This window comes from Macaca nemestrina, chromosome 9, assembly GCF_043159975.1.
Source record: "Macaca nemestrina isolate mMacNem1 chromosome 9, mMacNem.hap1, whole genome shotgun sequence".
Taxonomy (NCBI): Eukaryota; Metazoa; Chordata; class Mammalia; order Primates; family Cercopithecidae; genus Macaca; species Macaca nemestrina.
The window spans coordinates 38,979,537-39,002,408 of record NC_092133.1 but is presented as its reverse complement, the minus strand read 5'-3'; the positions used below and the strand labels follow the sequence as shown (position 1 = coordinate 39,002,408).

The window sequence follows — 22,872 nt, the reverse complement described above, 5'->3', positions numbered from 1 at the left end:
TGACCACAAATGAACTGCCTGCCTTGGCCTCCTAAAGTGCTGGGATTACAGGTGTGTGCCACTGTGCCCAGTCAGGTATGCTCTTACAGATCTTCCCTTATTCTGGAACTGGAGTGTTTTAATGCTGAGACAGTAAAGACAGAAACTCTTTTTATTTTTAATTTTTATTATTGGCAATACTTTTGTGGTTGGTTTGATGCCATTTTTTAATGTTTTGGTAAATTTCTATTTTTATAGACTTAGGGGTACAAGTGAATTGTGTTCATAAATATATTCCATAGTGGTGAAGTCTGGGCTTTTAGTATACCCATCACCTGAATAGTGTTCATTCTTCCCAATAGATAGCATTTCGTCCCTCACCTCCCTCCTACCTTTCCACCTTTTGGAGTCTCCAGTGTCTATTATTCCACTCTGTATGTCTCTGTGTACCCATTGTTTAACTCCCAATTTTAAGTGAGAACATGTGGTTTTTGACTTTCTATTTTGAGCCTTTGCACTTAGGATAATGGCTTCCAGTTCCATCCATATTGCCACAAAAGACATGATCTCATTCTTTTACATGGCTGAGTAGTAGTGCATGGTATGTGTGTGTGTGTGTGAGACACACCATGGAATACTAGATGCAGATTTTTAAACCGCACACATAACATTTTTAATCCAATCATCTGTTGTTGGATGCTTAGGTTGATTTTATAAATTTGGCTTGGTGAATATTGTTGCAGTAAACATATGAATTATTTCAATTAGAATTAAAATAGACACTCAAGTCCAAGGATATACAAAAGAGGAGACGTAATTATAGCTGTCCCACTTGTGATCGATGTTTATAAAATCATAATGATGTGAACACGAGTATTAATATAATAAAAATTGATATAAATACATTGGGGAAGCTTGAGTGGGGGTAAGTGGGAGTGTGTGTGAATGTTTCTGTTTGTGGGTGTGTGTCTATTTGTTATGGGTTGGTGATGGAGAAAGTCCTCATCTTTCTTACCATGAAGTTTTAGAAATTTTCTAAAAATAAATTAAAAAATCAAAAGAGAGTCATTATTTAGAAATATGAATATAAATTTCAGAAGAAATTTCTAGAATGTTTCAACATGGCCACCTTTGCGGAGTGTGAGGATAAGAGAATATCATTTCAAGTTTCAAATAACGTATGCACATAATACACAAATCCATTCTTACATATAGATCTATTAGTAGAATTAAAGGTTTAAAACATTATATATTATTCTGATACAACATTAATTTGGTTTTTTTCTTTCTCCAAGAACAGTAATTTCTTGAGTTTATAATGTACTAAATATTTGTATTTTGAAGTATTTTATGATTTACATTTGTACTGATTACCCTGTATGCTAATATGTAGGTGGTTACAGCTTTATCTTAATACTTAGCTTGTAGAAGGGTTAGATGTCTTTATAGTGTGGTAATTTCTTCTCTAAAGTCTAGGTGTATTTTCAGTCCTATAAATTAAGTTTATAATGATGTTGGGACCCCTTCATTATGCTTCATGTAACCTGAATTGCCACAGCAAATGTGTCATTTTTCTCCTTTCCCATCATTTCTTACTTGTGTCTTATCAGCTAAAGTCCAGGAAGAGATTGAATGTGTGGTTGGCAGAAACCAGAGCCCCTGCATGTGTGACAGGAGTCACATGCCCTACACAGATGCTGTGGTCCACAAGATCCAGAGATACATTGACCTCATCCCCACCGACCTGCCCCATGCAGTGACCTGTGATGTTAAATTCAGAAACTACCTCATCCCTAAGGTAAGCTTGTTTCTCCTACACCAGACCTCCATGCTCTTGAAGTTCCCAAACTCATAGTATGATACCAATCCTCTAACAACACACGATGAGAAAAGTGTAAAATTCATACTTAGGGCAGCTTGATGGACTCTGCTATTTCCATTCCAGTTTGGACCTATGAAGGTTTATAACAGGTCACGATATCTAGCAGTGTATGTCTTCCAACTTTGTTCTGCTTCTTTAATAATGTTTTGTGGCTATTCTCAGGTGTTTCCAAAAAAATGTTTGAAGTGTAGTTTTGTCAATTTCCCAAAACACCGTGCTGGAATTTTTATCATGGTGACATTAATTCTTTAGATCAATTTAGAAAGAATTGATGTCCTGACAGGTTGAATCTTTCAATTTATGGATATGATTATGTTCTTAATTTATTTGGGCTTTCTTCTATTTTGTCAGTAATGTTTTGGTTTCAGTTCAGTGGCTTTCACATGTATTATATAATTTTTTCTGAAATAAATGATACTTTGGATGTAATTGTACATTGTGTATATAATGTATAATTATAAATATATAATATGAATTATTATGAAATATTTATGTATCTTTTTTCTTTTCTTTATTATACTTCAAGCTCTAGGGTACATGTGCACAATGTGCAGGTTTGTTACATAGGTATACATGTGCCATATTGATTTGCTGCACCCATCAACTGGTCATTTACATTAGGTATTTCTCCTAATGCTATCCCTCCCTCTGCCCCCAACCCCATGACAGGCCCTGGGGTGTGATGTTCCAGGCCCTGTGTCCAGGTGTTCTCATTGTTCAATTCCCACCTATGAGTGAGAATATGTGGTGTTTGCTTTTCTGTCCTTGTGATAGTTTGCTCAGAATGATGGTTTCCAGCTGCATCCATGTCCCTGCAAAGGACATGAACTCATCCTTTTTTATGGCTGCGTAGTATTCAATGGTGTGTATGTGCCACATTTTCTTAATCCAGTCTGTCACTGATGGACATTTGGGTTGATTCCAAGTCTTTGCTATTGTGAATAGTGCCACAATAAACATACTTGTGCATGTGTCTTAATAGTAGCATGATTTACAATCCTTTGGGTATATACCCAGTAATGGGATCACTGGGTCAAATGGTATTTCCAGTTCTAGATCCTTGAGGAATTGCTACACTGTCTTCTGCAATGGTTGAGTTAGTTTACACTGCCACCAACAGTGTAAAAGCGTTCCTATATCTCCACATCCTCTCCAGCATCTGTTGCTTACTTACTTTTTAATGATTGCCATTCTAACTGGTGTGAGATGGTATCTCACTGTGGTTTTGATTTGCATTTCTCTGATGACCAGTGGTGATGAGCATTTTTTCGTGTGTCTGTTGGCTGCATAAATGTCTTCTTTTGAGAAGTGTCTGTTTATATCCTTTGCCCAATTTTTGGTGAAGTTGTTTGTTTTTTTCTTATAAATTTGTTTAAGTTCTTTGTAGATTCTGGATATTAGCCCTTTGTCGGATGGGTATACAGCAAAAATTTTCTCCCATTCTGTAGGTTGCCTGTTCACTCTGATGGTAGTTTCATTTGCTGTGCAGAAGCTCTTTAGTTTAATTAGATCCCATTTGTCTATTTTGGCTTTTGTTGCCATCGCTTTTGGTGTTTTAGTAATGAAGTCCTTGCCCATGCTTATGTCCTGAATGGTATTGCCTAGGTTTTCTTCTAGGGTTTTTATGGTTTTACATCTAACATTTAAGTCTCTAATAAATCTTCAATTAATTTTTGTATAAGGTGTAAGGAAGGGCTCCAGTTTCAGCTTTCTGCGTATATGGCTAGCCAGTTTTCCCAACACCATTTATTAAAAAGGGAATCCTTTCCCCATTTTCTTTTTTTTTTTTTTTTTTGGTCAGTTTTCTGAAAGATCAGATGGTTGTAGATACGTGGTGTTATTTCTGAGACCTCTGTTCTGTTCCATTGGTCTGTATATCTGTTTTGGTACCAGTACCATGCTGTTTTGGTTACTGTAGTCTTGTATACTTTGAAGTCAGGTAGCATGATATCTCCAGCTTTGTTCTTTTTGCTTAGGATTGTCTTGGCAATGCAGGCTCTTTTTTGGTTCCATATGAACTTTAAAGTAGTTTTTTCCAATTCTGTGAAGAAAGTCATTGGTAGCTTGACGGGGGTGGCATTGAATGTATATATTACCTTGGGCAATATGGCCATTTTTGTGATATTGATTCTTCCTATCCATGAGCATGGAATGTTGTTTTATTTGTTTGTGTCCTCCTTTATTTTGTTGAGCAGTGGTTTGTAGTTCTACTTGAAGAGGTCCTTCACATCCCTTGTAAGTTGCATTCCTAGGTGTTTTATTCTCTTTGTAGCAATTGTAAGTGGGAGTTCACTCATGATTTGGCTCTCTGTTTGTCTGTTATGGGTGTATAGGAATGCTTGTGATTTTTGCTCATTGATTCTGTATCCTGAGACTTTACTGAAGTTGCTTATCAGCTTAAGGAGATTTTGGTCTAAGACGTTGGGGTTTTCTAAATATACAATCATGTCATCTGCAAACAGGGACAATTTGACTTCCTCTTTTCCTAATTTAATACTCTTTATTTCTTTCTCTTACCTGATTGCCTTGACCAGAACTTCCAACACTATGTTGAATAGGAGTGGTGAGAGAGGGCATCTCTGCCTCGTGCCAGTTTTCAAAGGGAATGCTTCCAGATTTTGCCCATTCAGTATGATATTGGCTGTGGGTTTTTCATAAATGGCTCTTATTATTTTGAGATACTTTCCATCAATACCTAGGTTATTGAGAGTTTTTAGCATGAAGGGCTGTTGAATTTTGTCAAAGACCTTTTCTGCTTTTCTATTGAGATAATCATGTGGTTTTTGTCATTGGTTCTGTTTATGTTATGGATTATGTTTATTGATTTGTGTATGTTGAACCAGCCTTCCATCCCAGGGTTGAAGACTACTTGATCGTACTGGATAAGCTTTTTGATGGGCTGCTAAATTCAGTTTGCTAGTATTTATTGAGGATTTTCACATTGATGTTCTTCGTGATATTGGTCTAAAATTCTCTTTTTTGTTGTGTCTCTGCCAGGCTTTGGTATCAGGATGATGCTGACCTCATACAATGAGTTAGGGAGGATTCCCTCTTTTTCAATTGATTGGAATAGTTTCAGAAGGAATGGTACCAGTTCCTCCTTGTACCTCTGGTGGAATGTGGCTGTGAATCCATCTGGCTCTGGATGTTTTTGGTTGGTAGGCTATTAATTATTGCCTCAATTTCAGAACCTGCTTTTTGTCTTTTCAGGGATTCAACTTCTTCCTGGCTTAGTCTTGGAGGGTGTATGTGTCCAGGAATATATCAATTTCTTCTAGATTTTCTAGTTTATTTGTGTAGATATGTTTATAGTATTCTCTGATGGTAGTTTGTATTTCTGTGGGATCAGTGATAATATCCCCTTTATCATTTTTTATTGTGTCTATTTCATTCTTTTGTATTTTCTTCTTTATTAGTCTTGCTGGCAGTGTATCAATTTTGTTGATCTTTTCAAAAAACCAGCTTCTGGATTCATTGATTTTTTGAAGGGTTTTTTGTGTGTCTATCTCCTTCATTTCTGCTCTGATCTTAGTTATTTCTTGCCTTCTGCTAGCTTTTGAGTTTGTGTGCTCTAGCTTCTCTAGTTCTTTTAATTGTTATGTTAGGGTGTTGACTTTAGATCTTTCCTGCTTTCTCTTGTGGGCATTTATTACTGTAAATTTTCATCGACACACTGCTTTAAATGTGTCCCAGAGATTCTGGTACATTGTGTCTTTATCCTCATTGATTTTAAAGAACACTTTTACTTTTGCCTTCATTTCGTTAGGTACCCAGTAGTCTTCAGGAGCAGGTTGTTCAGTTTCCATGCAGTTGTGCAGTTTTGAGTGAGTTCCTTAATCCTGAGTTCTAGTTTGATTACACTGTGGTCTGAGAGATAGTTTGTTGTGATTTCTGTTCTTTTACATTTGCTGAGGAGTGCTTTACTTACAACTATGTTGTCAATTTTGGAATAAGTGCGATGTGGTGCTGAGAAGAATGTATATTCTGTTGATTTGGGGTGGAGGGTTCTGTAGATGTCTATTAGGTCTTCTTGGTTCAGAGCTGAGTTAGAGTTCCAGATATCCTTGTTAATTTTCTGTCTCATTGATCTGTTTAATATTGACTGTGGGGTGTTATAGTCTCCCGTTATTATTGTGTGGGAGTCTAAAGACTACCTTGGAGTTGCACTGCTCTAAGGAGTTGCTTTATGAATCTAGGTGCTCCTGTATTGGGTGCATATATATTTAGGATAGTTAGCTCTTCTTGTTGAATTGATCCCTTTACCATTATGTAATGGCCTTCTTTGTATCTTTTGATCTTTGTTGGTTTAAAGTCTGTTTTATCAGAGACTACCATTGCAACTCCTGCTTTTTTTTTTTCCCCCATTTCCTTGGTAGATCTTCCTCCATCTCTTTATTTTGAGCCAGTGTGCGTTCTTTGCATGTGAGATGGGTCTCCTGAATACAGCACACTCATGGGTCTTGACTCTTTCTCCAATTTGCCAGTCTGTGTCTTTTAATTGGGGCATATAGCCTATTTACATTAAAGGTTAATATTGTTATGTGTGAATTTGATCCTGTCATTATGATGCTAGCTGGTTATTTTGCCCATTAGTTAATGCAGTTTCTTCCTAGCATTGATGGTCTTTACAATTTGACATGTTTTTGCGGTGACTGATACCAGTTGTTCCTTTCCATATTTAGTGCTTTCTTTGGGAGCTCTTGTAAGGCAGGCCTGGTGGTGACAAAATCTCTCTGCTTTTGCTTGTCTGTAAAGGATTTTATTTCTCCTTCCCTTATGAAGCTTAGTTTGGCTGGATATGAAATTCTGGGTTGAAAAAATTCTTTTCTTTAAGAATGTTGAATATTGGCACCCATTCTCTTCTGGTTTCTAGTGTTTCTGCCAAGAGTTCCGCTGTTAGTTTGATGGGCTTCCCTTTGTGGTAACCCGACCTTTCTCTCTGGTTGCGCTTAACACATTTTCCTTCATTTCAACCTTTGAGAATCTGACAATTATGTGTCTTGGAGTTGCCCTTCTACAGGAGTATCTTTGTGGTGTTCTCTGTATTTCCTGAATTTGAATGTTGGCTTGCCTCACTAGGTTGGGGAAATTCTCCTGGATAATATCCTCAAGAATGTTTTCCAACTTGGTTTCATTCTCCCCATCACTTTCAGGTACGCCAATCAAACATAGATTTTCTTTTTTCACATAGTCCCATATTTCTTGGAGGCTTTGTTCATTTCGTTTTACTCTTTTTTTCTCTAACCTTGTCTTCTTGCTTTATTTCATTAATTTGATCTTCAGTCACTGATATCCTTTCTTCCACTTGATCAAATTGGCTACTGAAGCTTGTGCATGCATCACATATTTCCCGTACCATGGTTTTCAGCTCCATCAGGTCATTTACAGTCTTCTCCACACTGTGTATTCTAGTTAGCCATTTGTCTAATATTTTTTCAAGGTTGTTAACTTCCTTGCAATGGGTTCCAACATTCTCCTTTAGCTCGGAGGAGTTTGTTACTGCTAACCTTCTGAAGCCCACTTCTGTCAGCTCCTCAAAGTCATTCTCCATCTAGCTTTGTTCTTTTGCTGGCGAGGAGCTGCAATCCTTTGGAGAACAGGTACTCTGGTTTTTAGAATGTTCAGCTTTTCTGCTCTGGTTTCCTCCCATCTTTCAGGTTTTATCTACCTTTGGTCTTTGATGTTGGTGACCTACAGATGAGGTTTTGGTGTGGATGTCCTTTTTGTTCATGTTATGCTATTCCTTTCTATTTGTTATTTTTCCTTCTAACAGTTGGATCTCTCAGCTGCAGGTCTGTTGGAGTTTACTGGAGTTTACTATATCCTGTTTTCCTGGATATCACCAGCGGAGGCTGCAGAACAGCAAATATTGCAGAGCAGCAAATATTGCTGCCTGATCTTTCCTCTGGAAGCTTCATCCCAGAGGGACACCTGTCTGTATGAGGTGTCAGTCACCCCCTACTGGGAGGGGTCTCCCAGTTAGGCTACACAGGGGCCAGGGACCCACTTGAAGAGGCGGTCTGTCTGTTCTCCAAGGTCAAACACTGTGCTGGGAGAACCACCGCTCTCTTCAGAGCTGTCAGACAGGGTTGTTTAAGTCTGCAGAAGTTTCTGCTGCCTTTTGTTCAGCTATGCCCTGCCCCCAGAGGTGGAGTCTACAGAGGCCTTGCTGAGCTGCAGTGGGTTTCACCCACTTCAAGCTTCCTGGCTGCTTTGTCTACCTACTCAAGTCTCAGCAATTGCGGACGCCCCTCCCCATACCAGGCTCCTGCCCACAGGTAATCTCAAACTGCTGCATTAGCAGTGAGCAAAGCTCCATGGGACCCACTGAGCCAGGTGCGAGATACAATCTCCTGGTGTGCCATTTGTTAAGAACTTTGGGAAAATGCAGTATTTGGGTGGGAGTGTTCCATTTTTCCAGGTACCATCTTCAGTTAAGGTATGGCTTCCTTTGGCTAGGAAAGGGAATTCCCCTGACCCCTTGCACTTCCTGGGGGAGTCGACACCCCACCCCATTTCAGCTTGCCCTCTGTGGGCTGCACGTACTTTCCAACCAATCCCAATGAGATGAACCAAGCACCTTAGTTGGAAATGCAGAAATCACCCATCTTCTCTGTCAACCATGCTGGTGGTTGCAGACAGGAGTTGTTCCTGTTTGGCCATCTTGGAATGCAATTTGAATTCTTTTTAAGACAAACACATTTGAGCCTCCTCCTCGTGATGAACCCCAACCCCAGGTGCCGAGCCTGGCCCCATGTCGCTGGTCACCTGACAGGGTTGAACCAAGTCCAAGATATATATCATATTTTTTAAAATATGTTTTCAAAACACAGTCTTGCTATGTTGCACAGATTGATCTTCTGGGCTCAAGCAATCCTCCCACAACATCCTCCTGAGTAGCTGGGATTAGAGATGTGTGCCACTGCACCTGGCTTTTAAATCATATACTTTAAAAAAAAGTGCCTTTTCATTTCTTTGTTTCTGGAACATGGAAATATGATTGATTTTATTATTTTGATGACCTTACATCAAGCAAATTTACTTAGCATTGCTAATTTTTGTTTGTAAATTTACTTGTAATTTCTATGTATTCTGTGATCTGTTTTATTTTATTTCTTATTTTTCAATTCTTATAACTCAATTTTCTCTTTATTGCTTTATTTCACTGGTTAGGATTTCCAGGACAGTGTTGAATAAATCATGATGGTGGGCATCCTTGTTTCATCTATGATATTCAGGATGGGTGGAGCTTTAACATCTCACCAGCGAGAATGATATTTTATGTATATTTTTGTATTAAAAAATCAGTTTACAGAAGATTGCCTTCTTCTTTACTTTTGATGATTTTTTTTGGTTATGAATGTGTATACAATTTGATCAAATGGATTCTCTGCATCAATTGATATATTTTATCCTGCCTATATATATAACATATATATGTGTGTGTGTATATATATATATATAAGTTAAAATACACACAAATACACACACAGAGACATGCACAACTGGGTTTTAGTTGCTATGTTTTTTCAGGATATTTGAATTTATATTTATAAGAGACATTGGTTTGCAATTTTTCTTCCTCAAAATTTTCTTGTCATATTTCTGATATTAAGGAAAGGCTGGCTTCATAAAATAAGGAAGACAATGTTCCCTATTGTGCTTGTTTTTATAACCTTTTCTCTCTTTTCTATTCTTATTGTGCTCACTTAGTTCTGTCTTTGGAGTGACTCATAAGTTTTGGTTAAGTGCCAGTTATGATATATGAAAAAATGCAGAATGTCAGATGAAGTTAATCTTCTTTCAGAAAAGGTTCATCCCTCCCGTGCTAGGCAGACAGAATTATGCAACACCTTCTACCTTCATTCAGAATTAGATATGAACACAGTCAAGAATTGACTGTAGACATCAGTTGAGCTCTCTGAGGTTCCCCTATGTCTGCAAGCCTGAGTAATTTTTGTCTCAGCAGCTTTTCTAGTGCCTTCTAACACACGGTTTCTGTGTTTATTGGGACTTTTTAGTTGCTATTCTGCAAGCTGCTCCATTCCACTTGAAGCATGTACATATTGCCATTATAAATAAATAAAATAATGAAAATTTAACTTTGAGAGGAAAAAGGATTGGAGTTTGTTAAGGATGAAATCACTACTGCTATCTTACAGGGAAGAGGGAATCCTGAATGTCTGTATTGTGCCATATGGAATCCACTAGCCACAGGTACTTATTGAGTACTGAAGTGTAATGAATGCAACTGAAGAATTGAAATTAACATTTTAATTTACTTTTCATTACTTTAAATTTAAATACAAATAACCATGGATCATTCATGGCTACCATGCTACAGAACACATGTCTAATTTTGAAATGTTCTATAATACAGGGTTAGAAATATCTCATTCTCAATTGTGCAATACTAAAAGCCTGAATAGCTAAAACCAATTTGAGGTAGGTGTAAATTCATTTGGCTAAGCCTTTACTTGCATGGAGTGAATGTATTTATATTCCTTACTTATCATACTTTGTATAAATATTAATGTTTTGCTAAAGAAAAGGCCAGGTGTGGAGGCTCACACTTGGAATCCAGGCACTTTGGGAGGCTAAAGTGGAAGGATCATTTGCACCCAGGAGCTGGAGGCCAGCCTGGACAACATAGTGAAACCATATCTCTACAGAAAATTTAAAAAATGGCTGGGTGTAGTGGCATGTGCCTATAGTCGCAGCAACTTGGGAGGCTGCAGTGGGAGGATTGCTGGAGACCAAGAGGTTGAAGCTGCTGTTAGCTATGGTCGTACCACTGCACTCCAGCCTGGGTGACAGAGTGAGGCCCTGTCTCAAAAAAAAAGAAAAAAAGAAAAAAAAGAAAAAAAAGAAAGAAAGAAGAAAAGAAATATCATGTATTCAATTATATGGTATCTCCCCACTCCCACATTATTGGGAGTATTAGAAAATCTATAGCAACTATCATGTATCATAATATCTTTCTAGAATGAATATGTGTGTGTAGGTATATAGTATACATATAATATACTGAAATGTGTATACATCTACATTTTCATCTATACATTTATCTGCATTTATCTATCATCTATCTACCTATGTAATCTAATCTGTCACATTTAACACCTAAGTACTTCAGTATATAATTCCCCAAAACAAGGACTTTCTCCTACATAATAATAATGACATTCACACTGAAGGAATGATTATCAATAGGTTAATATTATCTAATATCTTACAATTACATTTTCCCAGTTATACTAAAATATCTCTTATAGCTTTTTTTTGGTGGACTTCCTGTAGTCCAGTCAAGGAACAAGCTTTTAATTTGGTTATCTTGTTTTGTTAGTCTTCCTTCATCATGAACAGTATTTTTTAGTTTGTTTCACTTTAATGCATAGACAATTTTTAAAAGTCCTGTCCTCTTGTTATGTAAAATGTTGCTCAGTCTGACTTTCCTTGAATGTTTTTTGAGAATTAGCTTCCAGTTATGTGTTTTTGGCAAGAAAGTTACATAGGTGATGTTATATATGTGCTATTGCATCACATGTGCGGTCCACATTTTGTAACGGTGTGTCTGCTAGTCTCTCCATTGTTGGGGTTCTGTTTTTCATATACAGTTAATAAAAAGATGGCATGGTACTTTAATATCTTGTGAATATTACTTTCCAAAAGAATTTACCCAGTAGTTTTAAAGTTAATTGATGATCCTTGCCTGAATCTATGGTCCTACCTGAATGGTTGCAAAAATGATGATTTTTTCACTTTTATCATGCCTTCTGTGTTTTTTTAGGTTGGATTCATCTGTAATGAAGAGTTCCCCCACATATTTTAATTAAAAGAAACATATAGCACTTCTGTGATCAATCCCTCAATAGATTTTAGTGTACTTGTTGATATCATCTCAGAAGTCACTTTTAATTAAATCAGATTTTGATTTAAAAAAACCCTATGAATGGATTCCAAATTCTCCTGACTCTTTAAGAGCCAGCAGAGGCTTCTATTTAAAAGTAATCATCTGGAAGTCCTAGCCAGAGCAATCAGGCAAGAGAAAGAAAGAAAATGTATTCAAATAGGAAAAGAAGAAATCAAACTATCTCTCTTCACTGATAGTATGATTCTACACCTAGAAAACCCTGAAGACTCTGTCAAAAGGGCCCCTGGAAGTGATAAATGACTTCAGGAAAGTTTCAGGATACAAAATAAATGTACAAAAATCATTAGCATTTTTATATATCAGTAATGTTCAAGTTGACAGCCAAATCAAGAACACAGTCCCATTTACAATAGCCACAAAACATTAAATCCCTAGGAATACATCTAACCAAGGAGGTGAAAGATCTCTATAAGGAAAACTACAAAACACTACTGAAAGAAATCATAGATGACACAAACAAATGGAAAAACATTCCATTTTCATGGATTGGAAGAATCAATACTGTTAAAATTGCCATACTGCCCAAAGCAATCTACTGATTCAATGCTATTCCTATCAGACTACCAGTGTCTCTTCTAAAATTCATATGGAAACAAAAAAGAGACTGAATAGCCAAAACAAACCTAAGCAAAAAGAAGAAAGCTGGAGTCATCACGCTACCAGACTTCAAAATATGCTATAAGGCTACAGTAACCAAAATAGCATGGTACTGGTACAAAAACAGACACACATACCAATGGAACAGAATACAGTACCCAGAAATAAAGCTGCATACCTACAGCCATCTGATCTTCAACAATGTTGACAAAAATTAGGCAATGGGAAAGGACTCCCTTTTCAATAAATGATGCTGGGATGGCAGGGTAGCCATATGCAGAATGAAACTGGACCCCATCCTTTCACCATATACAAATATGAACTCAAGATGGATTAAAGTTTTAAATGTAAGACATCAAACTATAAGAATTGCAAAAGAAATACCCAAGAAACACCATTCTGGACATTGGCCTTGGGAAAGAATTCATCACTAAGTCCTCAAAAGCAGTCACAATGAAAAAAAAATGATATGTTAATTAAAATTGATACATTAGTTACAAATTAAGAGCTTCTGTGTAACAAAAGTAACTTAACAAAGCAAACAGACAACCTACAGAATGGGAGGAAGTATTTGCAAACTAGGCATCTGATAAAAGTCTAATATCCTATAAGGTAATTAAACAATTGAACAAACAGAAAAACAATGCCATTAAAAAGTGGGCAAAAATCATGAACAGATGCTTCTCAAAAGACATACAAGCGGCCAATAAACATATGAAAAAATGCTTCACATCACTAACCATCAGAGAAATGCAAATCAAAACCAAAACGGGATACCATCTCACATCAGTCAGAATGGCTATGATAAAAAAGTCAAAAAACAGTGGATGATGGCAAGGCTGTGGAGTAAAGGAAACACTTATAGGCTGCTTGTGGGAATGTAAATTATTTCAGCTACTGTGAAAAGCAGTTTGGAGGTTTCTCAAAGAACTTAAAACAGAATTACAATTTGATCCAGCAATCCCATTACTGGGTATATTGCCAGAAGAAAATAAATCATTCTAGTAAAAAGACACATGCACTTGTATATTCATTACAACATTATTCACAATGGCAAAGGATTGGAATCAACCTAAATGCCCATCAACAGTAGACTGGATAAAGAAAAGATGGTACAAACACACCAGGAAACACTATGCAGTCATAAAAAAGAATGAAATCTTGTCCTTTGTAGCAACATAGATGCAGCTGGAGTGAATTAACGCAGGAACAGAAAACCAAATATTGTATGTTCTCACTTACAGGGGGGAGTTAAACATCAGTACTCATGGACATAAAGATGGCAACAATAGACACTGGGGACTACTAGATGGGGGCTGGAGGGAAGGAAGGGTTGAAAAACTACCCGTTGGGTACTGTGCTTTCTACTTGGGTAATGGAATTATTTGTATCCCAAACCTCAGCATCACACAATATACCTGTGTAGCAATCCTGCAAACAAACAACAAAAAAGGTAATCCGTGTGTGAGATGTGTGAAAACTGAAGTGATGAAATACAGCAGCAAGTGGGGATGTACACCAGGGTCCAAGCTTGATAATAAATGGGGGATTCAGAAGGCTGCCCCCAAGTACTCAAATGCTCAGGACTTCAAATGCAATTAATTGGAGTAACTTTAGCAAAGTCACTGCCACTTGCCTTAAATTCATCCTGCTTCTTACTAGGTCTGTCTGGGTGGGAATGTAACTTCTTTGGACCTCAATTTTCTTATCTATTGACCAAAGAGATTGGACTAGGTGATTTCCATCGCTTCTTCCCATTCTTTGACTTCTTTATAACCTAGTTTGTCTGTTTTGCTATTTCCAAGTCATGACCATAATAACATCACTGACTTCTGTGCTGCACAATGACAAAGAATTCCCCAACCCAGAGGTGTTTGACCCTGGCCACTTTCTGGATAAGAGTGGCAACTTTAAGAAAAGTGACTACTTCATGCCTTTCTCAACAGGTAATAGATACTCATTTCCATCTGTCCTTCAAGGGACATGATACCTTTTTGGGATCATTTGACTCTTACATGATGCCTCTGCTGGGGTCTGGCTGAATTGCTTTGCAGATCATTAGCACCGTTCCCTATGCCTATGCGATTTCCCTGTTGAACATCCCCTTTATTGGGCCAGATTAGTGGGGCTTTGGGGAGTTGATCCAGTTTTTCAAACTGAAAAAGCTAGAGTGTAGGATAATTTAATTCTGCGTCTAGATACATCACTGAGCTACCCAAGAGCTCCTCTTAATGGGTGAAACTCATTTAGACATTTCTCATCTGCCATGAGAAAGGTATCTAATTCCACAATTTTGAATATCTGCCCTGTGGTGTCCCTCACTCCCTAGACTGAGCTCTGGAGATACAAGTATCTGAGAGCAGAGAATGGGCTCTTAAGAGGCTCACTTCTGATTTAGAGAAGTAGACAAGTAAACAGATCATTGTAATATAGTAGGAGGAAGGTTGCCAGAGGGGAAAGCACAGGATGTTGGGGAGCTCAGTGGGGGAAGCTGCCTGCTTCCTGCTCATTCACAGGCCATACCACTTCCAAGAGGAAGGAAACTTAAGTTGCCACATTGGAGCAGGAAGCAGGATAAGAAGAGAAGGCAGGAAATTTTTACAGAGGTAATGAACCCCAGTAGTAGGACATTTTCTGTAGATCTAGAGGATCAGAACCTGTCAACAAATTTCAGGGTCAGGAAACCCTGGGAATATGGAAGGATAGTCTGCAATTATTCCAGAGCACCTTGATCTCCCTCCACTCATGATCATACATCTTGGATATTCAATCTCTACAGCTAAAGTGTGTGGTGAGTCTGTGGACATAGAATTCCCTTTATTTTTTTCTCTGGCTTTTGATCCCAGCTTTGGATCTGGCACTGTATACACTAAGATGTCAAGAACTGAGACCTTCATTTAAGGATCTCACGTTTTAGCGGGATAGAAAAATAAATACACAGAGAATAGAATTCTAGGTGATCTATGCTCCAGCGGAAGCATGAATATGATGAGGAAACCTAGAGAGGATGAGTTTCTATTGACTAGTGATCACAGAAATCCTAAAGAGGAAATGACATGGGACATAAATTCTGAAGGAAGCATAAGAGTAGAGCTTTTTAGACAGATGGGACAGCAAGAGATAATGCTTGAAACTTTGTGGTGTGTTGGAGATTGATGAAGAATGGATATGCCAAGAGCTGAGAGCGGAGGAGATGAAAAATGGAAGGAGTGATATAGAATGTCAGCCTGGAAACAGAATGTGAAGAGTCAGGTCAAGCCATTTGACCTTTATCCCATAGGACAGATGGGTGTCATTTAAAGTTGTAAAGTGAGAGAGTGACATGTTTAGACATGTACTTTTCAAAGTACACTAGGCAAAAAATCTTTGGCTACATATTGTTCCAGAGGTACAAAGGAGAACACACTGTATGAGCCTTCTCCTTTCAACCTTCTTCCTTGTGAGTTCATTTCTAGAAAAAGACTGATGGAAACTAGTAGTGTCAAAAGAGCAGTTATAATGTGGGAATACTTAGTGAAGTACGTGGCATAGAGCTGATACTCCATAAATATTTTTTGAGTGAAGGGTATCTAGTAAAATATGATATTAAGTAGATAGAAAATGTATCCATTTTTCTGCCTTTCTATGTATCCAACCTTCCTTCCAGCCATTCTGCCTTCGATCCATCCATCAATTTGATCATTTATCAAATAGTTACTGTATACTTTTTGTGACTGTTCATGACCTAATGTTCAAGGAACAGATCCTCTATGTCTGTTATTTTCAAGAAAATTGATGTGTGTGGGAGAGGGCCTGGCCTGCGTGGAGCTGTTTTTATTCCTGACCACCGTTTTGCAGAACTTTAACCTGAAATCTCAGGTTGACCCAAAGGATACTGACATCACCCCCATTGCCAATGCATCGGTCGTGTGCCACCCTTGTACCACCTCTGCTTCATTCCTGTCTGAAGAAGGGCAGATGGTCTGGCTGCTGCTGTGCTGTCACCTGCAATTCTCCCTTATCAGAGCCATCACCCTCTTCCTTCCCACCATAAGGGATATCTTCTCTGACTTGTCAACCCACATCTTCCCATTCCCTCAAGATCCAGTGAACATCCAACCTCCATTAAAGAGAGTTTCTTGGGTCACTGCATACATTTATCTGCTATTCTCCATACTCTGTAACACTTGTATTGATCACTACATATGCTAATACCTATCTACTGCTGAGTCGTTAATATGTTATCACTATAAAACAAAGAAAAATGATTAATAAATGACAATTCAGAGCCATTTATTCTCTGCATGTTCTAGATAAAAAGGATTATTATTTTCTGGGTCAGTTCTCAGATTTCTGTCTTTTGAGTGAAATGAAAGTGAGAAATGAAACAAAATAGAATGTGAAGAGGCTTTGCTGGACCTCATAATGTTAAGCACAAAAAGAGAGAAAGGTAAGAAGGTAGAAAAGCTGTTTTGGCTGAGTGTCACCTAGAATTACTGGAGGTCTGGATTTGGAACAGAAAAACTATGTCTAGGAGCAGCTGTAACCTGTAGGGATATACTGGAACAATCAGCCGTAAGAGGAATGAACATTAAGTGTTTGAATTCATGCTCTGATTTTGTGTTACTGTAAACACAAGATCAAGATTTGGATAATCTTTTTCCTTTGTGTTTCCAACTTAGATCATGTCTAAATATATGTTTTCTTATTGCTAGTCATGCATTAATGACTGTTATTTTTCTCTTCCAAACAAGAGAAAAATCTCCAGAAATTCTCACCAGGTTTTATTTTTTTCTATTTTGCACTGCATCCATTTTTTTTTTCTTACTGAACATAAATGCAGTGGTAATTAGATGCTATAGTCCTGAAATTATTAGCCTTATGTCAACTCTAAAGCTTAAATGAGTGAACAACTCATACACATCAAATTCTAGTCTTTTTTTCCTTCCTTCTGTCTTGAAGTGTATGAAATGAGAAATGACACATTAACTTTTTCTCAGTTCATCTCCAACAGAAAGTTATTTATACTTATCATGCATTGACAAGATAACACATGTGTATAGTTTTATAAACACACACACATATGTTTGTATAGGTGTATATTTACACATAATATATACACGCATATATATATAAGATTAATAGTGGTTCTTTAATATACTGGGTTTATATTACACACACTATATTATACAACTTGCTGGCTTTTTTTAACTTTTATTTTAGGTTAGGAGGTCCACACGCAGGTTTGTTATGTTGGCAAACTCATGTCACGGGGTATTTTTGTACAGATTATTTCATCACCCTGGTACTAAGCCTAGTACTCAAGAGTTATTTTTCTCTGCTCCTCTTCCTCCTCCCACCCTCTACCCTCATGCTGTCCCTAGTGTTTGTTGTTCCTTTCTTTGTGTTCATGAGTTCTCATCATTTAACGCCCACTTATAAGTGAGATCATGTGGTATTTGGTTTTCTGTTTCTGTTAATTTGCTATTGATAATGGCCCCAGATCCATCAATTTTCCTGCAAAAGATATGTTTTGTACTAAACCATATGCCAGGAAAATTTCCAAGGTAGTAGAAATATGGGCAAGTCATTTCATTGGTCAGATTACAGAAGAGAACATGGAAATGGCCAAAAATTAAAAATATTTTAATTTAATATTTAATTAAAAATATTAAAATAGCTTAAAAATAAAACGTATACATTAAGCTACATTACTTGTAATATTAGCAATAAAACAGACATTTCTTTATTTAATCAATAGATAATATACAGCAGCTTTTTCACCAATGCTACTGTCCCATTACTGTGTTGAACTTAAAGCAGGGAGTGAGCGATGGTTGTATTAGCAATGTTGCCCAAAGTTGCCCTCCAGGTGGACTAAAGGTTCTCTAAATTAAGTGAAAATCATAGGCATTAATAGTGATAAGAGTCTTACAATACGGAGTCTTTTTCTAGTGTTGTGGGAAATGCTGTCAATAGCATGAAGCCATGAAGCCATCAACTTCTCATTCTGGTTTGCAGTTTGAATGTCTCTGGTTATGGGCATTGAGAGGTTTGGTAAGTTTTCTGTGTGCCCCACACATCAGGAATGAGACTCGTCCCTTAAAATTCATCTAGTTTCAGATTATAGGGCTTCAGAACCAGAGCAGTTTCCAGTTTTAGAAATTTCATCAAAGAAAATGGGATTAGAGAAATCTAGAAGAATTCAAGATCTAGTCTACTCTGTAGGTAGATGACAAGAACTAGAAAACAATGCACAGGGCTACAATCCAATAACTGGTGTCACTTTTCTCTACAAACATACTTTTTCTCTCTACATTGATCACAGAGGAATCTCAGATTTATTGTTTTTTTTTCTTCTTTTTAACTTTTATTTTAGGTTCAAGGTACATGTGCAGGTTTGTTATGTGGGTTAATTTCAAGTCACGGGAGTTTGGTGTACAGATTATTATTACATCTAAGCTTTGTAAGCTTAGATGTTGTTGGTATATAGAAATGCTATGAATTTTTGTACATAAATCTTGTACCCCAAAACTTTGCTGAAATTGTTTATCAGATCAAGGGGCTTTTGGTTACAGACTGTGAGTTTTCTATGCTAATCAAGTACTTATTAGCATAGTACTTGATAGGAAGTTTTTTGATTTTCACCCTCTACCCTCAAGTAGGCCCCGATATCTGTTGTTCCCTTCTTTGTGCCCATGTGTTCTCAATGTTTAGCTTCCACTTATAAGTGACAACATGTACTACTTGGTTTTCTGTTCCTGTGTTAGTTCTCTTAGAATAATGGCCTCCAGCTCCACCCATGTTCCTGCAAAGGACATGATCTTGTTCTTTTATATGACTGTGTAGTATTCCTCGGTGTATATGTACACTTTTGTTTTTCCAGCATGCGATTGATGGGCATTTAAGTTGATTCCATGTTCTTGCTATTGTGAATAGTGCTGCAATGAACATATGCATGCATATGTCTTTATGGTAGAACAATTTATATTCTTTTGGGTAGTATATACCCAGTAATGGAATTGCTGAGTTGAGTGGTAATTGTGTTTTAAGTTCTTTGATAAATCATCAAAGTGCTTTCCAAAGTGGCTGAACTAATTTACATTCCCACCAGGAATCTATAAGCATTCCTTTTGTTCCGCAGCCTTGCTAGCATGTGTTATTTTTTGACTTTTTATTATGATAGCCATTCTGACTGGTGTGAGATGGTATGTCATTGTGGTTTTGATTGGCACTTCTCTAATGATTAGTGATGTTGGGCATTTTTTAATGTTTGTTGGCTGTATGTATGACTTCTTTTCAAAAGTGTCTGTTCATGTTCTTCACCCACCTTTTAATGGGATTGTTCATTTTTTACTTGTTCATTTGGTTAAGCTCCTTATGGGTTCTGGATATTAGACCTTTGTTGGATGCATAGTTTGCAAATATTTTCTCCCATTCTGTAGGTTGTCTCTTTACTTTGTTGATAGTTTATTTGCTATGAAGAAGCTCTTTAGTTTAATTAGGTCTCATTTGTCATTTTTTACCCTAGTTACAATCACTTTTAGCATCTTTATCATGAAATCTTTGCCAGGCCTTATGTCCAGAATTGTATTTCCCTTGTTATCTTCCAAGGTGTTTATAGTTTTAGGTTTTACAAATAAATATTTAATTCATCTTGACTTCGTATATGGTGTAAGGAAGGGATCCACTTTCAGTCATCTGCATATGGCTCACCAATTATTTCAGCAACATTTATTGAAGAGGGAGTCCTTTTCCCTTTCTTATTTTTCTCGACTTTGTTGAATATCAGATGGATGTAGGTATGTCGCATTATGTATGGACTCTGTATGCTGTTTCATTGATCTATAAGTCTGTCTTTGTACCAGTGCCATGCTGTTTTGGTTATTGTAGTCTTATAATATAGTTTGAAGTCAGGTACTGTGATGTCTTCATCTTTGTTCTTTCTGGTTAGGATTGCCTTGGCTATTCAGGCTCTTTTTTGATTTCATATAAATTTTAACATAGTTCTTTCTAATTCTGAGAAGAATGTCATTGATAATTTGATAGAAATAGCATTGACTCTGTAAATTGTTTTGAGTAGTATGGCCACTTTAATAACATTGAATCTTCCAATTCATTAGCATGGAATGTTTTTTCGTTTGCTTCTGTCATCTCTGATTTATTTCATCAATGTTTTGTGGTTTTCTTTGTAGAGCTCTTTCACTTCCCTGGTTAGCTGTATTCCTAGGTATTGTATTCTTTTTGTGGCTATTGTGAATCACATTCTGTTCTTGATTTGGCTCTCAGCTTAGATGTTGTTGGTATATAGAAATGCTATGAATTTTTGTACATAAATCTTGTACCCAAAAACTTTGCTGAAATTGTTTATCAGATCAAGGAGCTTTTGGGTACAGACTGTGAGTTTTCTAGGCATAGAATCATATCATCTGCAGTGATAGATTGACTTCTTCTCTTCCAATTTGGGTGAGTTTTATTTCTTTCTCTTGCCTAATTGCTTTGGCTAGGACTTCCAATACCATGTTTAATAAGAGTGGTAAGAGAGGGCATCCTTACCTTGTTCCCGTTTTTAAAGGAAATGCTTGCAGCTTTTGCTCATTCAGTATATGTGGCTGTGGGTTTGTCATTGATCACTCTTATTCTTTTCTTTCTTCCTTCTTTGTCTTTCTCTCTTTCTTTTAAAATTATTATTGTTTACCAGATAAGATGACTCTTACTATTTTGAAGTATGTTTCTTAAAAGCCTACCTTGTTGAGGGTTTTTAACATGAAGGGATGTTGAATTTTATCAAAGGACTTCTCTGCATATATTGCGATAATTGTGAATTTTTTGTTTTTAATTCTGTTTATGTGATGAATCACATTTTTACTGATTTGTGTACATTTGTGCACATACATGGTGTACATTATGTGATGAATCACAGTTTACTGATTTGTGTACATTAAACCAATCTGACATACCAGATATGAAACCTACTTGACTGCAGTGGATTAGCTGTTTAATGTGCTGCTGGATTCAGTTTGCTGGAATTTTGTTGAGAATTTTTGCATCAATGTTCATCAAGGATATTGACCCGAATTTGTGTGTATGCGTGTCTGTCTGCCAAGTTTTGATATTGGGATGATGTTGGCCTCAAAGAATGGGTTACAGAGGTATTCCTCCTCCTCATTTTTTTGGGAATCATTTCAGTAGTAACACTTCCTGCTCTTTATTCATCTGGTTGAATTTGCGTATTGATCCATCTGGTCCTGGGCTTTTTTTTTTTTCCTGGTTGGTAGGCTTTGCATTGCTAATTCAATTTTTGAACTCATTATTGGTTTGTTCAGGGATTTGATTTCTTCCTGGTTCAATCTTGGGAGGTTGTATGTCTCCAGAAATTTGCCTATTTTTCTAGGTATTCTACCTTGTGTGCATAGAGTGTTTATCGTAGTCGCTGATGGCTTTTGTATTTTTGTGGGTTTTGTGGTAATGTCTGCCTTTTCACTTCTTGTTGTGTTTATTTGGATGTTGTCTTTTCATTGGGCTAGCTAGTAGTCTATTGATCTTGTTTATTCTTTCAAAAAACAAACTGGATTCATTGGTCTTTTATATGGTTTTGCATGTCTTGACTTCCTTCTGTTCAGCTCTCATTTTGGTTGTTTTTTGTCTTGTGCTAGCTTTGGTGTTGGTTTGCTCATTGTTTTACTAGTTCCTCTAGATGTGATGTTAGGTTGTTAATTTGAGATGTTTCTAATTTTGTTTTGATTTCCAACTTTTATTTTAAATTCAGGGGTACTTGTGCAGGATATGCAGCTTTGTCACATACTTAAATGTGTGCCATGGTGAGTAGCCTCACAGATTTTCCCATTACCTAGGTTTAAGCCCAGAATCCATTAGCTGTTCTTCCTGATGCTTTCCCTCCTCCCACCCCCAACCCTCTGACAGGTCCCAGTGTGTATTGTTCCCCTCATGTGTCCATGTATTTTCATCATTCAGCTCCCACTTATAAGTGAGAACATGAGGTATTTGATTTTCTGTTTCTGTGTTAGTTTGCTGATGATAATGGCTTCCAGCTCTATCCATGTTCCTGTAAAGGACATGATCTTGTTCCTTTTTATGGCTGCATAGTATTCCATGGTGTATATGTGCATATTTTTTTTATCCACGCTATCATTGATGAACATTTAGGCTGATTCCATGTATTTGCTACTGGTAAATAGTGCTGTAGTAAACATACGTATGCATGTATCATTTATTTATTTATTTATTTTGAGACAGAGTCTCACTCTGTTGCCCAGGCTGGAGTGCTGTGGCATGATCTCGACTCACTGCAACCTCCACCTCCTAGGCTCAAGCGATTCTTTTGCCCCAGCCTCCTGAGTAGCTGGGATTACAGGTGTGCATGACCACGGCTAGCTAATTTTTGTATTTTTAGCAGAGACAGGGTTTCATTGGCCAGGTGTGGTGGCTCAAGCCTGTAATCCCAGCACTTTGGGAGGCCGAGACGGGCGGATCACGAGGT

At 37.3% G+C, this 22,872-nt stretch overlaps 1 pseudogene; it reads left to right on the top strand.

Annotated features, from left to right (window-relative positions):
* The window catches only part of LOC105479940 (cytochrome P450 2C18-like), a 49,535-nt pseudogene extending 33,120 nt beyond the window's left edge, over window positions 1–16,415 (top strand).
* The last annotated feature ends 6,457 nt before the right edge of the window (window positions 16,416–22,872 follow it).